Source organism: Amblyomma americanum, chromosome 11 (assembly GCF_052857255.1).
Source record: "Amblyomma americanum isolate KBUSLIRL-KWMA chromosome 11, ASM5285725v1, whole genome shotgun sequence".
NCBI classification, from domain to species: Eukaryota; Metazoa; Arthropoda; class Arachnida; order Ixodida; family Ixodidae; genus Amblyomma; species Amblyomma americanum.
The window spans coordinates 85,242,592-85,268,305 of NC_135507.1; the positions used below are offsets into that span (position 1 = coordinate 85,242,592).

The following is a 25,714-nucleotide window of genomic DNA, read 5'->3' on the forward strand; positions in this document are numbered from 1 at the left end:
CGACTTTTCCGACCGGTCGAGGCTTCATGCGATGATTTCGGGAATATTATTGACAAACCGGGGAGAACACTTGGTTGCACGCGAAGAAATGCGCTCATTACGTGATTAATCATACCGGAACACGCAGTATATAGCGGGAAATATTGTATTAAAAAAACATAGCTCTCCAGGTAACTAATGATAGTAATCTTAAGCTCATCGAAATCCGCTACTCTGTGAGCCTCGGATCACTCTGACAATGCATCATTCGCTGCTTTCACCTACCGCTTATGTAGTACGATATGCGTATGACGGACGAGAATAAACAGGCAGGCAGCTACGCGGGGAAACAAAAATAAAAATCCTTGCATAGCTGAGTGGTATTCAGCTGTGATTCATGCTGCGGCGCCTCAGAATTCCTTCCTGTCTGAGGAGCAGTAACATGTTGGGACCCGTCACAGGCGTTCACTGCAAGTGTGGGAAGGGAATCTTTCCATTCGTTTTTTGTTCTTTCGTTTTTCTGTTTCTAATGTTCTTCTTTTGTTCCCGTGTGGTTAATGACTGGACGTATGCACTATGAACCGGCTTCCTGTATGTTCACGCGCCTTGTGCTTTATTGAGACCCGAAAAAAAAAAAAGTTTGGTTTCCTGGGCAGGATGGATTGAAACTGCCTGATTTCGAAGCTTCATTGGCATGAACGTTTTAGCGCTCGTATCGGGGTTAGAACCGTTCTGCGACGACGTGTCATGAGGGGGTGGGGCGCGATGCGATTGAACTTGGTGGCGGCTCTTCTTACTTTTTTCTTTTTTTTTTTTCCTGTGTCGCTGCAACGCCCAACGGTGGAGTCTGTAGATTGCGTTACAAGTACCGCGGGCACGTCTTCCATGCGTGTTGCGCTTTCGCTCTGCGAAATCACTGCTTTTCTTTTTTTTGTTAATTTTCGCATTTATTTGTGGCGAGCGGCAGCCTGACGACCAGCCGAGCACTGTCGATAATGCGACATTACAGTACGTTGGACGGTAAAGGGTGGGAAATTTTACATACAAAAGCAGAAAACGCGAACAAACCACTCGAATTGCGGCTGTGACTACCAGTGGTATGGGTCTCAAGAAAGGTTATGAATTGCTGCGTCCGTCGCAGCACATATAACGGTCAAATTTGCCCGGACAAACGACTCAGTTGGGCAGCCTTCGGCACAGCGTCTTCATACAGCGTTGTTTTGCAGCTGTTTCTTGCTGTGTCTGTACGGCCATATTGCTGACTTTTTTTACTTTTTTTTTCGCATGAATGATCGCGTCGCAGTGAAACGCAACTCTCAGGGGCGTGGCTCAGTTCCGCACGGCGGCCGGGAGGCGCATGTCTTCGTCCACAGCGGCGTACGCGCGCTGTGTTGCCTTCGTCTGTTTCGTGACACTTTCGCTGAAGACGCCAACCTGAAGAGCGCGCTAACGTAATGAAACACTGGTCACGTGGTCCCGAATTTGTCGACGCCGTCTGGCGGCGTCAGTGAACAGAATGACGCGTTAGTCGAGTACCCGGGTTCGAACCCGACCGCGGCGGCCGCGTTTCGATGGCGGCGAAATGCAAAAAGGCGTCCGTGTGCTGTGCGATGTCAGTGCACGTTAAAGATCCCCAGGTGGTCGAAATTATTCAGGAGCCCTCCACTACGGCCACCCCTTTCTTCTTTCACTTTCTCCTTTACCCCTTCCCTTACGGCGCGGTTCAGGTGTCCACCAAACACCTGAAAGCATACTGTCACGTCTGCTAAGCACCGTTTGTTTTATGAATACTGCCCTAGAAACCAGCTCGTGCAAGAACCCGTTGGAATATTTTTTACCAGTGACACTCCATTGCGGTTGTAAAGCAAATTAACTGTATTGTTCGCTTGATTGCTTCACGTATGTCGTTTGATTTTTCTTGCGGGAAGTACCTGTCGTGATCGGTTGCAATATCGTATAACAGATATGTATTGTAAGTATGACCCACTCTTTTGCTGTCCGAGAGGCAGCTTTACTATGGTCACCCAGCCACCATGTACGTTTTGGTGGCGAGATGAAATCTATTATTATTATTATTAAAGCCAGGTGCCGTCTTAGAGAAGGCGTGTTACCCACACGGGTCGCCGCGTTGTGTCGCTGAGTAGGATTTTGATCCTGAGCCGCAGCGATATGGCAGTCTTTCAAAACTGCCTTGTGTGCAGTGTTGAACCCTGATGACCTCTGCCGTGGCGCGGCCGAGCAGACGGCGGTTCGGTTGGCACGTGCGGTCCGGGTTTGTTTTGTTTTGTTTTTTCAATCCCTGCGCGCATCATTGTCTGCGCGTTGACGCGACGTCATGCGGAAGCGTGCGGTGCGGGCGCGTCTGCTCGGGGTGGAGGGCGAAACAAAAGCGAAGTGCCAGGCTCAGAGCGTGTTGTCTGCTGCCGGCAAGTACTTGCTTTTTTCTGAAAGCGAATTCCAGAGGAACGGCGACGTGGAAGCGAATACTTTCCCGAGGTCGCCACTGTCTGGAATTGGAGGAGCACTTAGCCTTGCGGTGCAGACTTTTTAGCACCGCCATACGGTAAACACGGTAACTGCTACAGTACGGCGAATGTGGCTAGGCAAGCCTGGCAACGGCTACGCGTTGCCGAATTTTCCGTACGGCTAACCGGCTACGCTAAAACTGTCTAATAATCGAGCCGTAGCAGCGAGCAAATGTTTGTGCGGGCCGCGGCCGCGATTATGATTCCGAGTGCGAGTACTGGTGAGCGCTCTACGCGTGCAGAGAATGTGGCTATTCTCGTTCAGCGAGCAGAGTTGTCGTCACGCAGTTTATTAACGCGGTAGCGTTAAAGGTTCCTTTCAAAAGAAATTCCGGTGTCGTCGGCGTTGTGAGCGAAATATCGCGGGCAGGGATCTGGCAGGTGACGCCCAGAGAGCAACCTAGGGGGCAGGCGGGCCACCTAGGTCACGTGACATGCGGAACCACGACAACCTGCCCAACGCATAGAGAGAAGACTGCCCACCGTGGCAGGTGGTAGTTAAATGATTGGTTCGCTCGGGAAGAGCAGCCTGGGTCGCACGAGGCCCACCGCTGCTACTATCATCATCAGCCTGACTACACCCACTGCAGGGCAAAGGCCTCTCCCATGTCTCTCCGATTAACCCTGTCCTCTGCCAGCTGCGCCCACCGTACGCCCGCTGCTATAGCCATCGCAGGGAGTGTCGCATCGCTTAACCGCTGCACCACTGCGCCGTGAGTGGTACGAGGATTCCCAGGGATGTACGAATGTTAGGTAGAGAATGTCCAATTCTGCATATATGGACACTAACCCATTAAGCTATCGTGTCATAGCCTTAAGGCGGAGGTTAAGTGTCCCTCCATTTTTTTTTAGTAATCGAGATTTCACCGGGACTTGGGCAGTATGCTCAGCACCTAAAAGAGTGCGTGCTAGAAAAACGGCTTACCCCCTTTTCACTCCCCATAGAGGCTAGTTCGTGTTTAGAGTGTCTCTCCTTCTCTCATTTTCTCGTGGCTGGTTTGAGGTGTCCGCCGATAATGGTGACAGTTGCAACCCCGTGTCACACTGGCAGCCTTAATCGCAGTTGCCGTAAACCGCACTGCGGTTAGAGGCTGTCCTTGCGACAAGTGTGTTACGGTGTGCTTACTTTCCTCAAAAGCATTTTCTCTTCCAGCCACCGCGTGTTTGTTCTGGTCTTCCGCTCCTCATGGGCCGCATAATTGGCTTTCGTACGCCCCCCCCCCCCCCCCTCACTTTTTGTCCGTTGCTGGCGATGAGAACAAAGAAACAAACGCACGAAAGGCGGAAAATTAAAACAGCCGGCCTCTGGGTGGCCCCCCTCAGCGCGACGCCCGTCTCTGTGTCGGCTCGCGGGCGATGCAGTGCCCGCTGCGACGTCACGGACGGACAGGGGGATAAGTCGCGCAGTGCCAAGGTCGCGGCGGCCTTGCCGGTTGCCTCGCTTGCTGACCACGCTGCATTCGTCTCGTCGCAGGAGGAAAAGAAAAATTCGAACGAGCGGGAAAAGAAATGCGGGGCAAGGCTGAAACCGGCTGCAGTGCATGCAGCGCCTCTGTCTGCGATGAGCAGTGGTGGCTGGCGAGTGACCCTCTTTGTGGCGCCGCGGCGGCGTATAACATCTATATACCTGGCCGGATATACACAGTGGTCGTGGGCGGCGAACGATGAGGCTCATCCCCCTGCTATAGTCGGACGCAACTAAAAAACACAGTGGATTTTCCCCTTGAAAAGGCCCCCTTCCAGCCAATGGCGTCGGCCGATTCTCACGACCCTGCTTACGCAGGGAGCTTCTCCACAATGGAGACAGGTGGTCTGTCCCAAACCAGAGAGCGAAGGGATTTTCCCCTTTCGTCTGCCACTACCTGCTTTGTCACACTAGCCCTGTGTGATCGGGGACAGACCCCTCTCTCCATTGTGGAGCCGCTCCCTGCTCTGTCACGCTAGCAGGTTCATGAGAATCGGCCGACGCCGCTGGCTGGAAGGGGGTCATTTGAACGGGGAGAAGCCGCTGAGTTCTTGAGTTGTATCCGACTATAGAAGAAGGCGAGAAATCAAACGAACACCCCGCAGTCGCCCTTGCCACCCTCGCTGGGCTGCGCGGGAGGTATACATGTATGCCGCTCGCAGAACCCGGGATGAGGGATGCTTTGTTGGCGCCGCAGCTGCTTGCATCTGTTCCTGGGCGCCGATTTGGGGCAGGAAGGGTTCGAACGCGAGGTCAGTGTGCTCGAAAGGTGCCGCTCGTGCATCCTGGCTCACTTCCTGTTCACTGAGGCCGTCATGCACGCTACGTGCAGGGCAGACCCTAGCCGCAACACCTGCAAACACTGCGCCGGGCTTATATGCAGGGTGTCTCAGCTAAAATGAATCGAGATTAAAAGAAGAAAAACTCCGTTTTTCGAATTGAAAATTGAGGGAATGGTGCTAGGAGTTAGGTAAAGTAGCGTGTAGTATTTTTCTCGTTCCATGTACTTTAATAATTAATCTGCGTTAATTAACATTTAAATGGCTTTAAACATGCTCGTGCAGGTGTGAATTGGAAAGTTGTCGAGCGCCATGATAATGGTCCGACCCGGGTGCTTCGGAAGAGGTATTTAGCCTGGGCGTGGCTCTTTTTATTCGACCGAAATGAAAGCTCGCGAAAGTAAAAAAAAAAAAACGAATACCGCGCGCGCACACATGCGCCGCGATTACAGCACTGTTATCTGCCCACGACAGAGCTTCGAATTGGTGCCGACTCCGAGATGAACGCCAGCGTCTTGCTCCGTAGCCTCTGTTACGTCGTATTGCCTCGATCGTTTAGCCACCGAGCAGCGAAAGTATGTTTGTCATTGGCGCGATTCGTCTGGGCAGCTCACGTACGCAAACGCTGCGGAGCGGTATAAGAAGTCGATGAGAAACAAGCTGCAGCATTTCTGCAAGGACGTTTCGAAGCCAGCTCTCACGTACACTTAGCATCATTGCCATCGCGCCCTGACGATTGCGTCGCCAGTTTCCCTTTAATATTCTCTGCATGAGGCATAATAATGATGCCGAACCTGCCTCGGCGAGCGGGCACGTCTTCGATGAAAAAAAAAGAAAAGGAGGTATGGGGGGGGGGGATAAAGAGAGTCTGGCAGCGACATCGTCGGCAGTCCGCCGTTTTCCTGGGTTAAAAAGATGCGCGCGGGTTTATTTTTTCCTCCTCCTGCTCCGTCGGACTCCGCGCCGCACATTTCCTTGGCCGCTGGCACTTTCCTCCCCATCCGTCCGCTTCGATGGCGTCTTTCGGCGGTCTGTGCTAGACAGTTCACCACTATGGCGGGACACGTCCCCGTCGAAGGAGGCCCTTCCAGCCAATGGCGTCGGCCGATTCTCGCGAACCCGCTACCGTGACAGTGCAGGGAGTGCCACAAATGCACTAACTGCTGCCCTTTTCTCTGCTGTCTTGGCCTTCTCGTTTGCGCAGCCAGCCTGTTCGCTATGCAAAACCAACCCGCCGGGGTGTCCCTTTCAGGCTTCCTCCGTCTGCTTCGGTTTGCACAGCTGCCGCACGCGCACTCTTTCCATATGCGTGCTCTAAAGCCATGTTGGAAGCCATTTCGGTAACGCCTCCTGACAGCCTGCCGTCACTGTGCAGCTGCGAATACGCGGCGTGCTAATCTGGCACGCAGCGCTCTCTCTCCGGAGTGCGTGATTGCAACCGCGGTGCTGTGCTGGCTGATGTCCCTTACAGACAGCGCTTCCGCACTTCCTGTGCCAGGCTTTTAAGGTCGGTGTACGAAAACAATCTCTTCAGGCAGTGGGTCGTTGATCCTGCGCCTCCGTTTCTAACGCGGCAGCGTTAAAGGCCCCCGTTTACCAGAAAATCCGGTGTCGGCGTTGTGAGCGAAAGATTCACGAGCATGTGGGTCTGGCTGGTGGTTCCCAGGGAGCCAACCCGGGAGGCAGGCGCAGCCATGCATTGTAAACACGAGTAGGCCTACATGGGAGTAATAAGGGGGTAAGCTGTATAAAAGAGTGCGCTAGAGGACAGCTTACTGCCTTTTTACTCCTTTCTGTTCAGAGTGACGGTCCACCTAGGTCACGTGACCTTGCGGCGTCATCACAACCTGCCCACCGGATAGTGAGCAAACTGCCCACTGAGGCAGGTGGCAGTTAAGTGATTGGTCGTTCGGAAAGAGCAACCCGGGTCGCACAAGGACCACCGCTGGGAGCAGCTGCCATCGCGGGGCAGTGGTGCAGCGCTTAACTGCTGCTCCACGGCGCCAGGAGTGGTATAGAGGACTCTCTGGGATCTATGAATGTAATAAAAGAATGACTTTCTACATGTATGGGAATTAACCGATTAAGCTATCGCGTGATACCCTTAATGCGAAGGTCAACTGTCCCCTCGTAGTAACTTTTCTGTGCAAGCACATTCTTAGCAGTGTCGTGTTGGGACCCAGGCTGTGTACGGTCTCCTCGCTGTGACACCCCACCGCGCTGCAGGTTCGTTTCGTTTTCTCCGCCGCGGCATCGTCTCGAAACCGGAATCGAGGTCAGCGCGGCGGGACCAGCGAGAAGAGGGGGGGGGGGGGGGGGGGGGGCGACCCGCTGGAACGCAAGACGCACGCTTCCCCCGCGGGGCCCTTGACTCTCTAGAGCGACCGTTAACCCCCGGGGTGGCGGTTATTATAACGCCGCGCGTTCTTTCGAACCGTTTGAACGATATTGGTCGCCCATTTCGCCCTTCGCTCATTTCGTCGTCCGCCGTCGCGGCCCGGACGGCGGATGCACGAAAGCTGGCAGAGGGCGACCTAGAAAAAACAGCGCGGGGCGGCTCGCGCTCCTCTTTCCAGATCTGTTTTTGCTCTTCTTTTTTTTTCGCTTCTTTTCGAGCGACGATGTCCCGTTTACTGCGGGGGTTCGCAGAAGAGAAGAAAAAGGCCAGATTAGGAGGGAGGGAGAGCGGGAGGGGGGGGGGGGGGGGCGTTGTCTCGTATACGTGTCATTGGATCGTCGCGGCCCGGGGGCCCCGTGGTGACTGCGTCGGTTATCGGCGGCTCATTGTTCTGCCGGCATTCTGCGCTATATAAGCCCTGGCCGAGGGGGAGTGTTGCCGCTGTCGCTAGTCTGTACGTGCGCAACCGAGACTCGCCTAACGCGCGGTCGCGATATGCGCTTCTTCACCCCCACCCCACCCTTATCACCTCCTGCGCGGCCGCCTTTTGTTCTTCTTTCTGTTTTCCAGAGGTTCGGAAGAATGAAAGAAAGAGGGAATGAAAGCAGCGATAGGGGAAGTGTGGTGGGCGAAGACTCGGCCTATCTCGTGTGAATGCAGCGCTCGGCAGTCATTCCAGGGGTGGGCGCTTATCCTTGGGGCCATCCTCCTGGGAGCCGATTCTTGCGGGGGGTGCGGGCATCAGCGCATACCTGGCGCTGTGCACGGGGGCTGCCTCCGATTGCAGGAACTGGGTGGTGCAGTGTCGGTGACACAGTGGGCGCTGTCAGCGCAGAGCGGAGTTCTCGTTCGTTACGTGCATCGCATGTTCTTTTTTTGTGGTTGTTGTTTTCTAGCCGCACAGCCGAGGCGCATTCCTCAACGGGCTGCTGCTAACGTGCTATCGGGGACAGAATTCTCTGTGGGACGCGTTAGCGGAAGGCGAAACCGGTACAGCTCAGTTATCATACGCTGGTCCCGTATCGTGCTTATACGAATACGAAATTTGGACCGTATTTCTCCCTTGCGTGTGGTACTGAAATGAAGCGAGGATGCGCAGATGCGGAAACAACGCGCCCATGGATCGCTCTTTTGCAGACTTTTGTCCCCGACATACCTCCTACCCCTATACCCTCCAACCCCGCCACATTCCGCCATTAGCGCTGACGCCTAGTGGAATTAGTGGTCTCTGGGTGGAACTAACAGAGAGCTTTAAAGTGTACGGTGTCCCTGTCGCAGAGCATTAACCCCCCCCCCCCCTCCCCTCGGGTTATTGTTCTGCGCTAGTGCCCAATCCCCCATAACCGACGGGATCTCCCTATTCTGAAATGCCCATGGAGTGGGCTATAGTCGGAGGCAACCCCGAGGATGGAGTAACCCTGCCGCCCTGGCAGCTGGCAGTTAAATTAATGGCTGATCGCCGGAGGTTGGTCACCCAGTGAACGCTGCGGCCTATTGCTGCAGTGCCGCGTGTCTGCCACGACGTTGTCGGCGCGAATGCATGCAGCCCACATCTCTCTTTCTCACCACCGCCACGTACCTCAAAGCGCGATTGAGGCGTCCACTGGCCCAGGGAGCCAGTTATGCGCCCTTCCTTTCCTCAAAATCATCAGTCTGGAACGTTGTCAACGCCAACGACAGTGAACACAGTGAATGCCGAAGGCCTATATAGAAACAAAGACGAGCGCTCGGTTTCGGCGGCGGCGGCTGAGTGACGTCACAGCTGTCACGTGGTTGAAGGTCAAACTCGCGCACACGGCGAAGAAGCTACGGAGGGGAGTAGTAAAGCTTTCGCTTTAAAGGCACCGGAAAAGCAAAGCAAATGTTTTACACAGAAATACGGCGCATGAACCAAACAACGTGAAGAAAATGTTTCTAATAGCGAGTAATCGAGAATCGGCCGATGCCATTGGCTGGAAGCCCTTTGACGAGAAAAGCCGCTTCGTTCGTGAATTGTACCCGACTATAGTACTTTTCAGAGGCAGTAGACAGGCGTGGCGCGAGTTTCCTTAGAGCACCTTTCAAGTTTCCTTTGATCGCCACAGCGGTGCAGGGGGTTAGGCTTATGCTGGCCTTCCTGCCGACACCCGATACGGCGAGCTTCGAGTGAATGCCGTCCTCCAAGGACACCCGAGAGGTAACGGGGCGAGCTGCATTCTGTAGTGGATACAAGTCAGATAAAAAAAAAAAGCGGCTTTTCCCCGTCAAAGGACCCCCTTCCAGCCAACGGCGTCGGCCGACTCTCGAGTACCCGCTATAGAGTGACAATGCAGGGAGTGGGAGATGTCCCCTTCCTGCATTGCCAGGCTACAGCAGGTTCATGAGAATCAGCCGACACCATTGGCTGGAAGCGGGTCCTTTGACGGGGGTATAAACCGCCGTGTTCTTGAGTTGTATCCCACTGTCATAGTGAAGGCGGAGAAAAGGATAAGCTCTTCGATACTTGGTCGCTGTGACGCAAGGCTCTTGAGCGGGGACCCCGTTGAAAGCGAGACGCTGAGGTCGGCGATTGTTTGAGTGGAGTGTCTGCAGGGAAGGCGAGAGGCCGTGCCGTCGGTGCTGAATGGGCCCTTCGGGAGGAGTGGGGGCGTCGATGGAGGGGGCGTGTCCTGAGTTGTCACACTCAGACTGCAGCGGCGGCGTGCCGAGGCGGACGTCCGCTCCGTCCGCCGTTTACCTCCGGTCCTGGCGATGCGCGGGCGCAGGGATGCGTTGAACCTGTTCAGCGGCATGCAGCCTCGTGGAAACCGGCGCGGTGCGCTCCGATCCGGCTCCCCCGGAGCGGATTTCTGTCGCTCCTGGTGTAGGTGCTCCGCTTGTCCTACACCTGTCTACGGGAGAGCGTCGCTTCTTTTTAAAAGCGAACGCTTACTAGGCTATGTCGACAAGGTCGTGTCCGCAAAACGTGTCCCCGGCAGTGGTGAGGAACTTGGAAGAGGTAGCGCCAACCGAATGGTTGTAATCGAAAGAGGATGTTGTGAGGTTGATGTCGAAAAAATAATTATGCCGATAAGTTGATTAACTAACTAAAGCCAAACGTGTCCAAAAAGTGGGCGGAGCCAGGGCAACGTGTGGCGCCGAATTTGAAAAACCGGAAGTGTAGGCGGAGCCAACGCGTGGCGCCAAATTTGAAAACGTAGCGTGGCGCCAAGTTTGAAAACTCAAAATGGGCAACTGATGGAACTTGATTAAGGCAATTAATTGTGGTAATTGCGAAATTGGCTGGATTTACATCAGCGCTTAGTTGAGTAAATGTGAGGAGAAGGGACACGTGAATCAAAGAGCGGCAACGGGTGAAGGAACGCGAGGAAAAGAGGAGGCGTCAATGCTTTCGCATTCCTCCAGTGCGGGTTACCGCAGTGCCCTGAAACGTTTTTGTTGTTGTCTTCAATGCGGACAAGCATTCTGCGACCTGGAAGCCAGATTGTAGTCGACGTTCGAGCCCGCACTGCCAGAGGTAACTATTCGACTCCGAGTTAACCCGGATACCGGCGGAGACCATTGGAAGGTGTTCATAATCGTGCCGGCCGATTCATTCATTCCGCATGTGTATACATACGACGCCAGTGTTTCATCTTTGAAAGCAAAACCTGTCCTTCCACGCCTCCCTTTACGTCGCCGCACTGCTAGCCTCGCCCTTTAGCACATTATTTTTATTCCCTCAATGAAGCACCTATACCACACCCGCAGCAGTATATCCCACCGCACCAGTCATTCTCTTCAAGTTGCGCGTCCGCCATCGCATACTGTATACTCTCTAAACAGAAAGGTGTCAAAAAAGGGCAGTAAGCTGTCCTCTGGCGCACTCACTTTCATTAAAGGGTGTGTTTTAGATGGCAGCTTACTCTCTTTCTACTCCCATCTATAGGCGAATTCGTGTTTGTGAGTGTAGGACACGCCACCATTCACTTTATGGCGCGGTGATCGCGTACGGAGTAGGGTGCCTCGATGGGGCGAGCGGGCATCGAGGCACCCTAGTGAGGAGTCTTTTAAGGCGAAAGCCTTTAATGGCTCATACTGTCGTCCGTCCGTTCGAAGAGGGTGTCACACTTTTAGCTCGGGAAAGGAGAAAAAGAATGGTGCTGCTTCAGTATCGGTGGCAGATATACCGGGGCTAGCAAAAATGTTTTCCTTCCTTTTTATTATTATTTTAATAAAACCACTTACTACTACTTACTTGCAGACCCGACCGCGGCGGCCGCTTCTCGATGGAGGCGAAACGCAAAACGCGCCGGTGCGCTGTGCGATGCCAGTGCACGTTAAAGACCCCCAGGTGGTCGAAATTATTCCGTAGCCCTCCACTACGGCACCTCTTTCTTCCTTTCACTCCCTCCTTTATCCCTTCCCTTACGAGCCGGGTGTCCGCCGAGATGTATGTGAGACAGTTACTGGGTCATTTCCTTTGCCCATGCAGCAACCAATTTTCAAACTTCGCTGCGTGTAACCTCAGACGACGGGTGCAACGCCCACCTCGAAGATGCGCGCAACGACGCACCTCGGCGTGCAGTCGCGCAATAATCCGACAGCTGTCCCAAGTACGTGCTTGCACAAATATGAGATGCGAGAAGTATGCTCACTCCAGCGGCATTCCTGACTCACTAGAGCACGCTCCGTGGCTGACGCAAGCACGAAAAGAAAAAAAAAAACGTGCGTCGGTACGTAACGCTCATGCAGCAGGACGAAAGCGGCTGGGACATAAAATAGCATGAATCTTTAATTTTTATTTTCGTTTCATCGTTGCTCTTGGTGTGGCATCGTTGCGAAGAGACGGCGTGCTTTTCCTATTACGATGGGTGGGGGGGGTTCTAGGGTGTCTGAGTGAGAGTCAGCGAGCTGGAATGGCTGTCGTGCTGCGTATTGCTTTTTTTCTGTCTCTCAGCCGTTACCTTTGTTTTTCTTTTCTCGCCTTGTTTATGACCTCGTTGCGTCCCGCTGTCGAGTACGCGCTGACGGCTCATTAAAATTCCTGGGCTCCGCATTGCTTTGCTTCACATTTTCCCTCCCTGTGCTGTCCATCAGCGCGCGCGCTCTTCCCAGCGCGGATCCCGGCGCATGCGCAGGACGAGCGTCGCTGTTCGGGATCGCTGTTGTAGCGGCACGCGCCGCTGTCCACTTCGTGTGTAGCGCGCAATTAAGTGGACACGGAGGGCTTTTCGCCGCCCGTGTCAGTCGTGCGTACACCGTTCAAAGCGGCGCTGTGTAGAGCACGAAAGCTGTGACTAAAAAAAATTCGAGATCACTGCGGCTATCCGCATTGGAGCAATGCGAAAACATTGACGCCTCCTCGCCACTCGTCGCCTCTATTTGCTCCTCTTTGCCTCTATTGCCCCTGTTTGCCTGAGAGTTTGTGCAATTCGCTTAATTCCCACCGCGCTTCGTTCCAAACTTTCAAATCTGGCGCCGCGCGTTGGCTCCGCCCAAACTTCCGGTCGCGTGGTACTACACTTCCGGCGTTTCAAATTTGGCGCCACTTTTGCCTTGGCCACGGGCACTTTTTGCACATTTTTGGCTCTAATTAATTAACTATTGATCCGATCGTAACCAAATTTTTGCGCCGCATCCTCACATCGTCCTCCTTCGATTATAACCGCTTTTTTTAGACATTCTGTCTTTCTAGTTCACTGCAGTGGCTTCGGACACGTTTTGATGACACGAAACCGCCGACATAGCTATAGTAAAGCTTTCGCTTTATTAACCCTCACGTTCTCCGATCAGTGAGGGTGAGTTTTTGTCTACTGTTTACTGCTGGTAAATCCTCCTGTGACATCTCGTACGCTACGGTGCACATCTCTCAAGCGATTTTTGAGCCGCGCCTTGGTTCTGTTTTGAACCGGGCCTTGGTTGCGCTTCTAACTGGGCATCCTGGTTGCTTTGTCAAAATCAGCTTCCTGTACTCCCCGTGACCACAAAAATTCCCGAGTGTCTTTTGCTTCACCGGAGGATTATTTGCAATCCTCAATTAAATCGTATTAAACCAATCGCATGCGTCATAACGCATTGTTCCATGCTTCCGAAGCCACTGATGCCCGTGGCCACTGAGCGCGGGGAATAACTGTTGGGCCGACCGACGGCCGCAATTTTTTTTCCCCCACGTTCGTGGGAACAGCCGGGCTTAAAAAAAGTATGTATGTTAATTAACGCTGACAAAACGAACTTTTGCTCAGTTCTTAAGGCATATATATACATGGGTTACGAGGCGCGCACTGTGCAGATGAAGGCTTGCGTGTTCTTTCCCACCACATCGGGTCCGTTCATGTCGACCAGCTGTTCGTACGTGGGCGGGATCTCGCATGGATAGACGCGCCGCCACGGCCGCGCTATGTCGTTGCCGACAATGTGCGCCAGCTTTCGCCTGATCGGCCAAAAACGAAATGGACGCGCTATTGTGAATGCATGTCATACGCAGTCTCGTGATTGTGGCATTCCTGACGTGTACGTGGGCGCGCCGCGGCTACGGATCCAGCCTTCGAACTCCCGAGTTCGGTTTGGCCTCTGGTACTCGGCCGGGACACGTGAAATAAAGTTACTTTATCTTTGCTGACCTCTGCAGCAGTAGAACGCGTTAGCCCCAAATCAGCGGCGGCGGGACCTATGGTTACATGCGCTGCGTTATATGTAGGTTTCCGGCTCAGGATCCGGGCCTCCCCCGTTGCCAAGCTCTAGAATCTACTTTGAATGTATAGCCATAGTGCATCGCCGAAATTAAACTCTCTCCCATGATCGAAGAACCTGGTCGGTGAGATGTCGCATCGGTAATTTCGGCGAACCTTCGCGGTGTGGCAGGGCAGGACATTACAGCCCTGCCACACCACGCAAAAGTCCTCGCAGGATGCGGGAGGTGCGGAGTTCGATCCCCAGTGCCGCCGTGTACCCAGCGGTGATGCAATGGGTACAAGCTTTCCTCATGGTCTGGCGCTCGGCTTAATCAGGGTGAAATGCTTGGTAAATGGGTCTTTGACCCAACCTTGAGAAGTCGAAACTGCCTTGTGCCATGGCGCTCTTTGGCCGTAGATGCCCTTGCGCCATAAAAATCCATAGTCATCATCACTCTCATCGAGTTCTCGCAGGAGTTTTCTCTCGCAGGAGTTCTCGTTCCAGACGCAGCCTTTATGTGTGCGGGCTGTGGAAGGTGGCCGGCGAAGCAGCTCTGCACCCTCGAGTAGGAAGTGGTCCTGGTGGGACGGCTCTTCTGGAAGGAAATGGCGGGGAAACTCAAACGCTCGAGCTTCCAGAGACCCGCTTTTGATGCCATTTACAACTGCATTATCTCCCAGCGGACGTTTCGGCAACTCGCGGTTTAACCGCTTGCGATTGGGGATACCGGACTGCCGGTCGGCTCCATTGCACCGAGGAAAGCCCGCTTCCAGAATAGGACTGACGGCGGTCGTTTACGGCAACGCTGATGCGCGCCTCCTGCCCCCTCCCCTGGTGTGTGTGTGTTCAGCCGGCCCCTCCCCGGAGGTCAGACTTCCTCCACCCGAAGCGACGGCGGCGTCGATTAGGCGCCCACCGGCGACGCCCCGGGTGTCGGGTTTCCTCGTTCCCGGTGCGTGCGTGCGTGCGTGTGAGGCCGCGCCTCCTTCTTCCCCGCAACCCCCCTCCCCCCGATCAGTAAGTACATCGCCGACGTACTTCGGCGAACCTCAGGGAACCTCTGATTCCAGTGCAGGCAGCGCGGACGGGGCACAACGCGCGTGTAACCCTTGTGCATATACTATGATGTACTGTCAGGAACAAATGAAACGGGAGATAGGCAATTGAAACGTGAAGAGCAGGCCAGCTCAATGCGAGAAGCAGATTGATTTCACTTCGAAGGCGCGAAGACTGTCGTTCATCAACTTCGCTTGTATTTTGTCTCCAGGAGCTGACACGTTTCTTTTTTTATGTTAGCGTTTCAGTTCTCTCGCTAGCGTCCGTACTGGTGGCGTCCGGATTAATCTCGACCACTTGGGGTTCGTTAATGTGCACCGACATATTTGCGCAGCCCATGGGCGTCTTTAGCGCTCCGCCTCCATCGACACGGGGCAGGGGTTGGAGCCCGTCTCATCAGCCGAATGCCGTGGCCACTAGTCCATCCACCGCGACGCGTGGACTGCAACTTCCGATGTGGGACATCTGCGAGCGAGTAGTTGTTATCGTCGCTGCTATCTCACTCGACGATTCGCCTGGTGGCACCTTTGGTCTGTCGCCGGTTTCTTCGCTGTTCCATCGGCCCGCACTGGGTATGTACCCAACCGCGGCCCGGAAAGAAGCCTCACAGTGCCGGGTATACGATCGAGGCGAGCAATGCGGCGTGTGCTGTTGCTATAGGACAGTGAGGTTTGCTACACTCCCTTTTCTCCAACGCCTTCCCCCATGAGCGCTCCTACTCGCGCGGCCACGTACTTCCGTAGATGGCTCTTTCGTGGGAAAAGCATTGTGCGAGCATGCAGTCTGTGCGGCCACAGGGTATACATCCAATACAGTCCACTCCGCAGCGGACATGTGCGCGGTGACGCGGGTCCGCCTGCTCAGTAACGCGCCCTCCCGAGCACCAGCTTGTACCCCTGTCACACGGGCATTTCGAGGGCCCTCGAACCGATAGTCGATCGAGCGCTGCTACACGGGCAGTTTCAATGGCGATCGAGTCAACGGAGCAGCGCGGAACTCCATCGAGATGTCGAAGGTCTTCGAGCGCTGCCCAAGGTTGCTAGCGTTGCTTCGAGCGGCGCCAAGCGCACTTTCGTACACGACACATTCACGGTGCAAAAACATGAACAAACATTATTCGCATAAAATTTAATGCAAGCAGTCTGTAAAATTATTTTAAAATTATATTACTCATTTTAAGCGCATTAAGCGCATTAATTTTGCGTTGCAGTCTTTGCGTTGCTTGCGTCCTTAGCGTTGACAACATGGCGGCACCCTGCCCGCCCGCTTCGCAGCGATAACAGCTTCGTCGCTAATCCCTCAAAGCAATATCGTGTTCTAAGCTCTTGTATTCGCCTTCGATTTGCCCATTCTTACCCTCGCAAAAAGTTTCAAGAGACAAATAGCCTTTGTTTTTCAGATATCAAGGCGACTTCCCATGTGTTACGCCTGACGAAGCAGCGCTCCGACGCAGTTGGACTGGCTTGGTTTTGGCTCGTCTTGTATTAGAGTGGCTACAGCAGTGTTTGCATCTGTCCGTCCCGTAGTACGTACAATTTAAAGGGTTTTGAACGACTTTCGCGTATGCCTGTATTTCAGCATTTAGTATACATTTATCAAATAGTTTTGTTATTTTTGCAAAATCCAAAGTAGCGATTGTGGCGCCACTCATCTGTGGCGTAAGACACGAGAACCATTTCAATGGCCATTGAGATTTGCCGTGTAGCAGCGGCGAGTTCGATGGCGATTGAGAATCTCGAAGACCCTCGACTCGAGGGTGATTGAAACTGGCCGTGTGACAGGGGTATTAGTTCACGCGAGTGTATAGTTCCCTCATCTTTCGTGCTCTCCGCACTCGAGGGCTCCGCGAGGCTTTTTCTCTTCCTCGTTCGAAAATAAGAAACGCACCTCGCCGTCAGGAAATGTTCCTCGGATGGCACTGCCGGACTAGATACGGATCTTCGAGGGGGGGGGGGGGGGGGGGGGTTTAGAGCTCAATTCACGGATCTCGCGTCGTGGTCGTCGTCGCCGGCGTAGCCACCTGACAACCGTGGCAGGTAGCGGCAGAGCGGAACGCCACTTGCCGCGGCGAGAGCGGAGGAACGGACAACTGGAAGGTGCCCGTAACGGGAAGATCCAGGAGGGTGGCTAGGAGCGTGACACGGCACCTGCCAACGGTGTCAGGTGGCGTGTGATGAGCTCCTCTTGAATTTCGCATTACAGACAATAGTAATCGTCCTTAATCTTTTTTTTTTCAAGAAGAGCGAGAAGAAAATGATGGGAGGGAAGTGTATGCTGTTATAAACGAGCCCACTTTCTCTCCCTCTCTCTCACTGACCCTCTTTGCCATTTTGAGGAAGTGAAATATTTTCTCCAAGCTCGCGACATCTCCGCGGCAGAAAAAAAAAAAGAAGCGAGAAGTCAGGAATAGGTTGTTATTTTGTTCTTGACGCCCCCGCTTATCGCGCAGCCGTCGTGCTCGGTCCTCATCCCGTCCGTGTAGCGCTGTGTACCGCCCTGTCTGCCCCTCAGGGCGAGAGATGCAGCGTGTTTCCCGCTATAGCAGCAGCATATGCGCGCTCCCAGCCACGGCGGGCGCGCGCCGCATGCAAATCGCGGCGGGCGCGAGCGCGTGACGCAACAACGGCCTCATGCGACCTCGTTACGATGGCCGCGCATGCCGACCGCTTTCCGCTGGCTGCGCCGCACTCCAACAGGCAGCAGCAGCAGCTCTCCTCCTTGCCGGCGCTTTTTCCTCCCTCCTCCTCCTCCCCTCTGGGGCTCGATCTGCCGCGGCGGGCAGCGCCTCCTCTGCGTGGAGCCCAGATCGTCTGAAGGGCCTCTTCGCTGTGGACGGCGCCGATGTACCGATGGCCGGATACGACTCAAGAAAGAAGCGGCGGATGCCCCTCAAGGGAGGTGCCCTCCAGCCAATGTCGTCGACCGGTTTGCATGATGTGCAAGGTTAATCCGTGGTTAGTCCCCCGTGAAGCTAGCGTGAAAAGGCAACAACTACGGATTAACCGCGACGTCATGACTATCGGTCGATGCCATTGTCTGGAGGGCCTCCTTTGGCAAGGGGTATCCGCCGCTTCTTGCTTGAATTGTAACTGACTCTAGTGTAATTCGAGCTACGTGGGCCCTTGAGTGATTGAGCTCATCAGAAAGAGTTGGAGAGAGGAATGCCGTATATCTCTTGTCACTTTCACTTTTGACCTTGAGGAGAGCGCGGAAAGTGTAGAAGTATTTTGTTTTTTCTCTTCGTAACCATCATCCAGGTGTTCGCTTTTTTTTTATGCAACATGTGTGCCACGAGTCATGGTGTAGATATGGGGATGGAAGATGTGGGAGAAAGTTAGAACGATTGGACGCCACGCAGTTTAGCTAAGAAAGCCCCCAAAGTTTATCAATATGCCGTTTCTCCGTTGTCCAATTTTTTGGTAGTTCCGCTGCAAGTCCGCCTCGCTGAGGAATCGTTTATGGTTTATGGGGGTTTAACGTCCCAAAGCGACTCAGGCTATGAGGGACGCCGTAGTGAAAGGCTCGCGGAAACTTCGACCACCTGTGGTTCTTTAACGTGCACTGACATCGCATAGCACACGGGCCTCTAGAATTTCGCCTCCATGGAAATTCGACCGCCGCGTCCGGGATTGAACCCGCGTCTTTCCGGTTAGCGGCCGAGCGCCATAACCACTGAGCCACCGGGGCGGCCCCTCGCTGAGGAATCGTTCGCGCACAGAAGCCGTCGCTGCAGGCGTGTCCACAGCAAGTGACGTGCCTCACACACGTCAGGTGAAACGTTACAGTGAGAGCATTTGTCAGCCGTTGGTGTCCGGTTGTTACTATACGCCACCGATGACGAACAGATGGGGTCAGAGCTGCCCCTGCGTGAATCCGGTGTACGGTTACCTCTTCCTCCCGAGTAAGACTACGGGGGAGAGGGCGCGAACACGGAGAAATTTGTGCGTTTGTTTGCTGGTGTGACTTGGGGGAAGTGGAGTAGGTGGCGGGCTGTCCGGTGTATCAGGGTATTTCACGGGGTCCACGTGAATGTTGTGGGGTTAATGAGCGTGGCCGCGAATCCAGTGTGCGCGCACAGAGCATGGTTTCTGTGTGCAGAGCTGATGATATGGACTGTGTAATCTGGAATATGCTACGAACAGCCTTGAGCTGCTTAAGTGCCACGAAGGAGTCGGTGTGGAGGTGGACTAGGTTATTATTCTTTATTACCGCGTTCATCATTGACTGTTTTGAGCCTCGGCAATGCGTTACTAACCGAGAGAACCGCGAAGCTGAATTGGAACCTTGCACTTGAGCCGGTAGCACCGCTGACGACCGCTCGCGCCGACGGTGCCACCTCGCAGTGCTGGTCCAGCTGGTATCCATGGCGTTCCTCTACCGTGATCGAGCTAGGAGACGTGGTCTCCGGCCCCGGTGGTCACATTTACGTCGATGCAGCATGTAGGAACGTCGGTTCGTTGTAGCCCCTGTGGTGGCCGAGGTGAACTGGCTATCCTACATTGGAGCTTATACCTCCAAGCTGAGGCACGTATTGGAGGACGGTGGCAGAATTGTTTCTTTGACGTTGTATAGCGGCCGCCATGTTTACGCGGCGGCAGCACGGCGCGAAGCTGCTCGACGAAAACACGGCAGCTCTCGCGCAGTTGCTTCGACGGCGCCCGCGTGACGTCACACGTTGGATAAAAGAGTATGTACCCCGCCAGGGACACCGCTGAATGGTGCCGTCAGCCTTTGCCGAGGCGGTTTATTGCCTTCGCAGAGTGGGCTTCATGGTCTCCCTTCCAGGCGATAAATGTCCCCCTCTATGCGAGAATAAGCTTTGTGAGGCCTTAGAAGCCAGGGAAGCGGCCGTTATCCGAATCTCGCGTCCGGTGCTGTCTTCCTCTTGTCTGCCCCTTCAAGGGCCAATCAACCGCCGTCTTTTCTGAACCCTCGAGAATGTGGCTCTTTTTTTCTGAGAGCAACTGCCGGAGAATTGATTCACACGCGCTGTCTCTAGTGAAAAGGTTCAGGGCCACCACAATCTCCGGGGGGCAAGCTGAATTTGTCGTTCCTGTAGTCAGAACTTTGGCGTTCCAGGGCAGGAGGGACTATAACGGACCTCCGGTACAGGCCCGGCAGCGTGTCTGCCGCCCTTGAAACGTTTCACGCTAGCTGTTTACACGAACAGATGGAGTGAGAGAACAGGCTGCTCGTACACACGCACTCAGGGCCAACCGCAGGCCTGCTTTTTGGTGACGTGTTTCGGTTCTACTTCCGGTTCTGCGCTTTCTCACTCACGTTGCGCGTGGCCTGCGGCGGCGACTTCGCCTACCAAGCTTTATTCCCAGGGACCGGTAAACATATTCAGCGATCCATCTTAGCGCCGACATAACGCAGACTTTTCGCAAAGCCCCTGTAGCGTGTGGCTTCTTTCGCTTTGGCAATCCCGGCTGTTTGTTCTACTCGAGTGGTGTTTTTTTTTTTTTTCACACGCTCGGTGTATGTCGGGACTCTCGTTCTCCCCTCGCGCTTTCTCGCGTCTTCTCGTTCCTCCATTGCGCCATTGTGTTTTCGTTCGCAGCCGGTAGCGCGTTAGCGACTGGCGGGGTGAAGAAAAACAAAAACGCAGACTCTCCGCATCGTTTATAAATGTTCGCAAAAGAGGCGCTGATCGGGCGAGAGCGTCTACCGGTGCGGTTCCATCGTTTCTTTGCATCGTCGGCTAAGAGGCGCGCGCATTCGGACGCTCTCAGCATGCGTGCGTGCGTGGCGCAAATTGCCGGCTCTCTCGGTTCGACCTTCGAGAATTGAAAGCATAATAAGCGGTGTTTCTCGTTTGTTTTTGCAAAGCTCGGCGCTGCTGTGGCGTTAAGGATTCCTTCCTCGTCGATGTCGCAAGCCCCCGCTTGCTGCCTCGCCGCCGAGGCTGAGCGAGCGCCGGCGGCATGCGTAATTTTTCCGCGAGCAGTAAACAGCACCCCTACCCTGGTAGTCGTCGTCGCATGGGCGCGCCGTATCAGCCTGTCGCAGCGCTGCGCGCGCCACCCGCGGCGCTAATTGTGTCATCGCCGCCCGTACGCGGCGTTGCTATCGGCGGATGATGCGCCTCGCCGGTTATCGGTGTGCGCTGAATTAATGCGTTGCTGCTGCTGCTGCTGGGCCCTTTGCTGAGCCGCGTACTGGAACTGGGGAAGTACGGCCGTCGTGACTACCCCCCCTCCCCCTTCTTCCCCTGTGGCGAGACGGAACGACGCTCTGCTGGCTGCTGCGGCGCAGATAGCATTTGCCTGCCGCTGAGCTCAGTCGCCGGGGCACCCAGGCAGCATTTCACGCATCTGTGCTGCGCGCGCAGGCGTAAAATTCCCTGTGTCGCGTCCGTGTGCTATTCTGAATACTTGTTCACACAACGCACAGAATACAGCAGAATACAGCCTGCACCACACGAGTGCTTCGTCCGTTGTTTTCTTTTTGTTTTGTAGCGATAGCTACACTACGCCACCTCTTGTACCCTTCAGCGTGGCACCACTTGAGCTCCGTGGCGGCGCCGTCGGTCACGTGTGTTGATCACGTGGTGCGGCCGTTGGTCACGTGGTGCGGAGCAGCTGTTGCTGCCGGCGGCGCGGCGCGCAACAGCTGCAACAAACAGCTCTGCGCATGCGCCATGTCACGTGGGACGAAGATGAAGAAGGAACGCCCAGCGGAACGGAGCGGCGAAATGCTGACTTTGCAATTCGACTGAGCGAGTGGCACCAATGCCACCTAGTAAAGTTATCTAGGTGGTATTGGTTGCACTCGGCCAGATGTAGCTATCGCGTCACTGCAGGTTTAACCAGAGCTAATTACCACAACCTTTTTTTTTGTTTGGCGCTGCTTTAACGGATACTGGGATCAACTTCATCCAATTATCTATGTCCCCAGTAAAAATCGACTGTAGGGCTCGTAGCTCTGTTGACGTTTCGCTGCACGAGCAATAAAAGACGCATTTATTTCTTTAAAAAATTGAAGTTGATTTTTTTTTTGTCTCCACTCCATTCAGTCTCGTTGCGTTCATGATAACGCCGAGACTATCGTGGACTCTGTGAGAGCAGTTCCGAAATGCATGACGGTTTGATTTAGCTACGGAGATTCGCAAAAAAAAAAAAATAGACCGCTTCTGTCACCGCAGTTTGTCAAAACTGCGCCTACCGATGACGCCCGTATTTACGTCATTTCCGGCTTATAACAACTCCGTTTTCACCCAAAGGCGCTTTGTATTCGTCGGCACCCGCGGGGTAACCATGTCATAACAAGGCCGAGTTCAGTTTGTCTTCAGTTGTCCCCAATTGAAGTTGACCTGTGTCGATATATGTCACCGCCCTCTGACGACTAACGAAGCTATACGTTAGCTGAAAACGGAGCTCTTATGCACACTCGGAACAGAAAGGAGTAATAAGGGAGTGCTGTAGAGGACAACTTGCTCTCATTTTTTTACTCTAGTAAAGGCGTATTCGTGTTTAGAGTGAGCTGGAGATGACGGAAAAACGAAATGCGTGTGCCGCCATCACCGACCGATTTCGCCACTAAACTGCGGTCCCTCGACAGGGCTTTTTCAACGCGAATCTCGGAGGCTATTTATAAGTTGCGCCGCTGTTCACTTCAAGACGCTGATCACGGAGTCTTCGATTCAGGCTTGCCGCAAGTTCGGTGAAGGAATAAGTGGGGCAACCAGTTTAAACCTGTTTTTCTCGGCAATAAACGCGTCCTTTGCTGTAGGGCAATTACGTCAGCATATCCAGGAGGAGACGCGTAGAATCGATTTGTACCGAGAGCGACAATTGGACGGAGCTGCTGTCACTGTGTCTTTAACACGATTGGGCATCAACTTGCCCTGTTTTTTGTGCTTCCGAATAACCTCGGATGCAGGATTCCGGCGTTCTTTTTGCTACTGTCTGCTGCTAGCAGAAATGTTGTTCTACATAGATGAACACTGAGATAGGCCGCTTCCTCGGCGCGCGCCGACGAGTGTCGATTGACGAGAGAAATTAATGTGTACCGGGCCACAATTGGCCAGATGTTCGGAAACCTTTCCTCAAGTTTTGCTTCATTGCCTGATTGGCGGGGCGGCCTCTCGACTCGCGGTCTCTTGATCCTGTACGCGGCGTCCTGCGTAGACGCTTCTGGAGAGAGCGGACTCGCCGCGCGGTTTCCACCGCGTGCACAATATATTACGGAGACGGTGTGGTGCGTTCGGGGTTGGGAGAGCGGTCGCTCGCGCGCGTGTAGAGTGCATGCGTGTGGCCGAGTTCGTTCTCAGTGCATACATCGGCGCCGCCTTCCCCAGCGGACGTGGCGAGGCCACGACGTATACACAGCCCGGGCGTAGCCGAATATATATGCATGCGCGACCGTGACTGGAATGGCGGAACTTTCTCACAGCCCCCCCCCCCCCCCCTTCCCCCTCCCGGTAATAGGCGCTTTGTTTCGCGTGCCGATTATCGCTCCATACTCGAAGTTGTGCCTGTCAGGCATTTTAGCGCTCGCTGCGAAGTTTGGGACGGGAAAAAGGCGGCCGGGCGGCGTCTGTGCAGCGCTTGGCGGGGCCCTGATTGTGTTCCCGTGTGACCGAGGCCGCGTGAAAGCGCGAGTCCGAATTGGTCTCCTCCTAATTGTCGCTGTCTGAACGTGTTTATTTCACTGTCTTGTCTCCTTGCAAATACAGCTGCTGGGGAAATATTTGATGCGTAAAAAAAAGGAGCTCTGTACACACACGCACGCACTCAAAACACACACGCCAGTTGCAGTTCACGTGTTTGTCGGCGGCATTCGTTTGGCTGTAGGTATAGTCGGATACACCTCAAGAACGCAGCGGCTTTTCCCTTTTTCATGACATTGAAACACTACAGGCATTGTATACTATTATGCACATTAAGCCATTGTCCCGTCTTCGATCTCCAAGTTAACAGGACCCCTGTCCTTCCGTCTTCCAATCTATCAGCCTGCATACTATTACCACTCCTTTTTCCGTCAAAACTTTCCTGTACCCAGCAATTAACCGCCTGTGTCTTGGCCACTCCCCCGTAGTGGGTATGTGCCAGCAACGTCTGAGGCCTTTCTTCCTTCAAAGGACCCCCTTCCAGCCAGTGGCGTCGGTCGTTCCTCGTGACCCTGCTAGCTTGACAGTGCAGGGAGTGGCAGATGAAAGGGTATAGTCCCCTCCTTCCATGGTCGGGGATAGTCTTCCCCCTGCATTGTAACGCCGCTCCCTGCATTACATGTCACGCCAGCCGGCTGGTGGGAATCGGCCGGCGCCGTTGGCTGGAAGGAGGTCCTTTTTCGAGGGAAGAGCTGATTCGTTCTTGAGTTGTATCCGAGTTTAGTGCCTTTCGGATAGAGTAGACAGGCGTGGCGCGACTTTCTTTTGACAGCTGGCATTCCTGCCGACGCCCGATACAGCGAGCTTCGAATAAATGCCGTCCTCGGAGGACACTCCAGAAATAACTGGGCGAGCTGCTTTCAAGAGTCGGATGCAAGTCAGGAAAAAAGCGACTTTTGCCCCTACAAAGGGCCCCCTTCCAGCCGACTCTCATGAGCCTGCTAGCACCACAATGCGGGGAGTGGCAAATGAATGCGGTAGTCCCTTCTTTCATCGTCGGGGATAGTTGTCTTTAAAAATTAACAGCGCGGAAAACGGGGACTTCAAGGGTAGAAAACACAGGACAAGCGCTTGTCCTGTGTTTTCTACCCTTGAAGTCCCCGTTTTCCGCGCTGTTAATTTTTAATAATGTATCACGAACTCGCCCGCCTTGCTATCGCGTTGGATAGTCCTCTCCCTGCATTGTCACGCTAGCTAGCAGGGTCATGAGAATCGGCGGACGCCTTTGGCTGGAAGGGGATCCTTTGTCGGGGGGAAAAGCCGCTTCGTTCTAGCGTTGTATCCATAGCGTTTTATCGCCGCCGCAGACGTCTTGGCGCCCAGCTTGCGCGCCTCTTTCGGGCCCGAGCAGAGGGAGACGAGGAGGACGCCGCGAGAGCGCGAAGGTCGCGCTGCCTCCCAGCGCGGCCCCAGAACGCGGGACAGGAATTCGCGTGACGTTACTGACGTCACAACTCGCCGCTGCGCCGGACCGCGTCCGCCTGCTTGGGAAAACCGCGGAGGAGGCGTTCGATCCGTGATTCTCCTGCCACGTGTGGGAACGCTTCGGCGTGCCGCCGTTTCCTGCGTGTGTGTGCGTGTACCGCTACTGTACGCGTACAGTCGTCATGGCGAGCGCTCTCGGGTCGCTGCAGTGTAGTAATGACATGCCGGAACGTTTCCATGCCAGTCAGAAAACGGCCGTCTACCCCCCCCCCCCCCCCCCCCCCTTTTTGTACGCGCTTCCTTTTGCCGGGGCTGAACACGGGTGACAACGAAACGCGAACTGTAGAGGCGCGAATATGCTACCCCCCCCCCCCCTTTTTTTTTTTTTACAGCGAGAGCTGTTATAGTTGCGTTTAACCACGCTCACCCAAGGGAGTTAGGGGTCGGCTGTGCACTTGGCTCCGGAGCGTAGCAACCTGAAGCCACATTCGACAGTACCGCTTAGCTTGACACCTATCTCCTTCCCCTTCCCTGCAGGTAATCACCCGTAGGGACCGCATAACGGTTATCGGTTTTACGCATTAAATGACCCGCTCCTCCCCCAACCACTGATTTGCAGCTGTTCTTTCTTTAATCAGGTAATCCTGGCTGCTTTCACTTGGCCTTCCAACGTCTTCCCAGCATCCATCGGTGGCTGGCTGCACTGTGCCAAGTTACTGCGCGAATTGCGCCTGTAGCCTCCGTGTTCTCGCCCCGGCGGTGAGAACTGCCGATATACGCGGCGCTTATGAGTTTTTTCTGTTGAGAGAACGCGATCCAGGAGCCTTTGCCTCAACAGCC

At 54.4% G+C, this 25,714-nt stretch overlaps 1 protein-coding gene across 2 annotated transcripts in view; it reads left to right on the plus strand.

Annotated features, from left to right (window-relative positions):
• The window catches only part of LOC144109967 (membrane-associated guanylate kinase, WW and PDZ domain-containing protein 3-like), a 129,602-nt gene that overhangs the window by 1,301 nt on the left and 102,587 nt on the right, over nucleotides 1-25,714 (plus strand). The gene's annotated exons all lie outside the window — the stretch shown is intronic.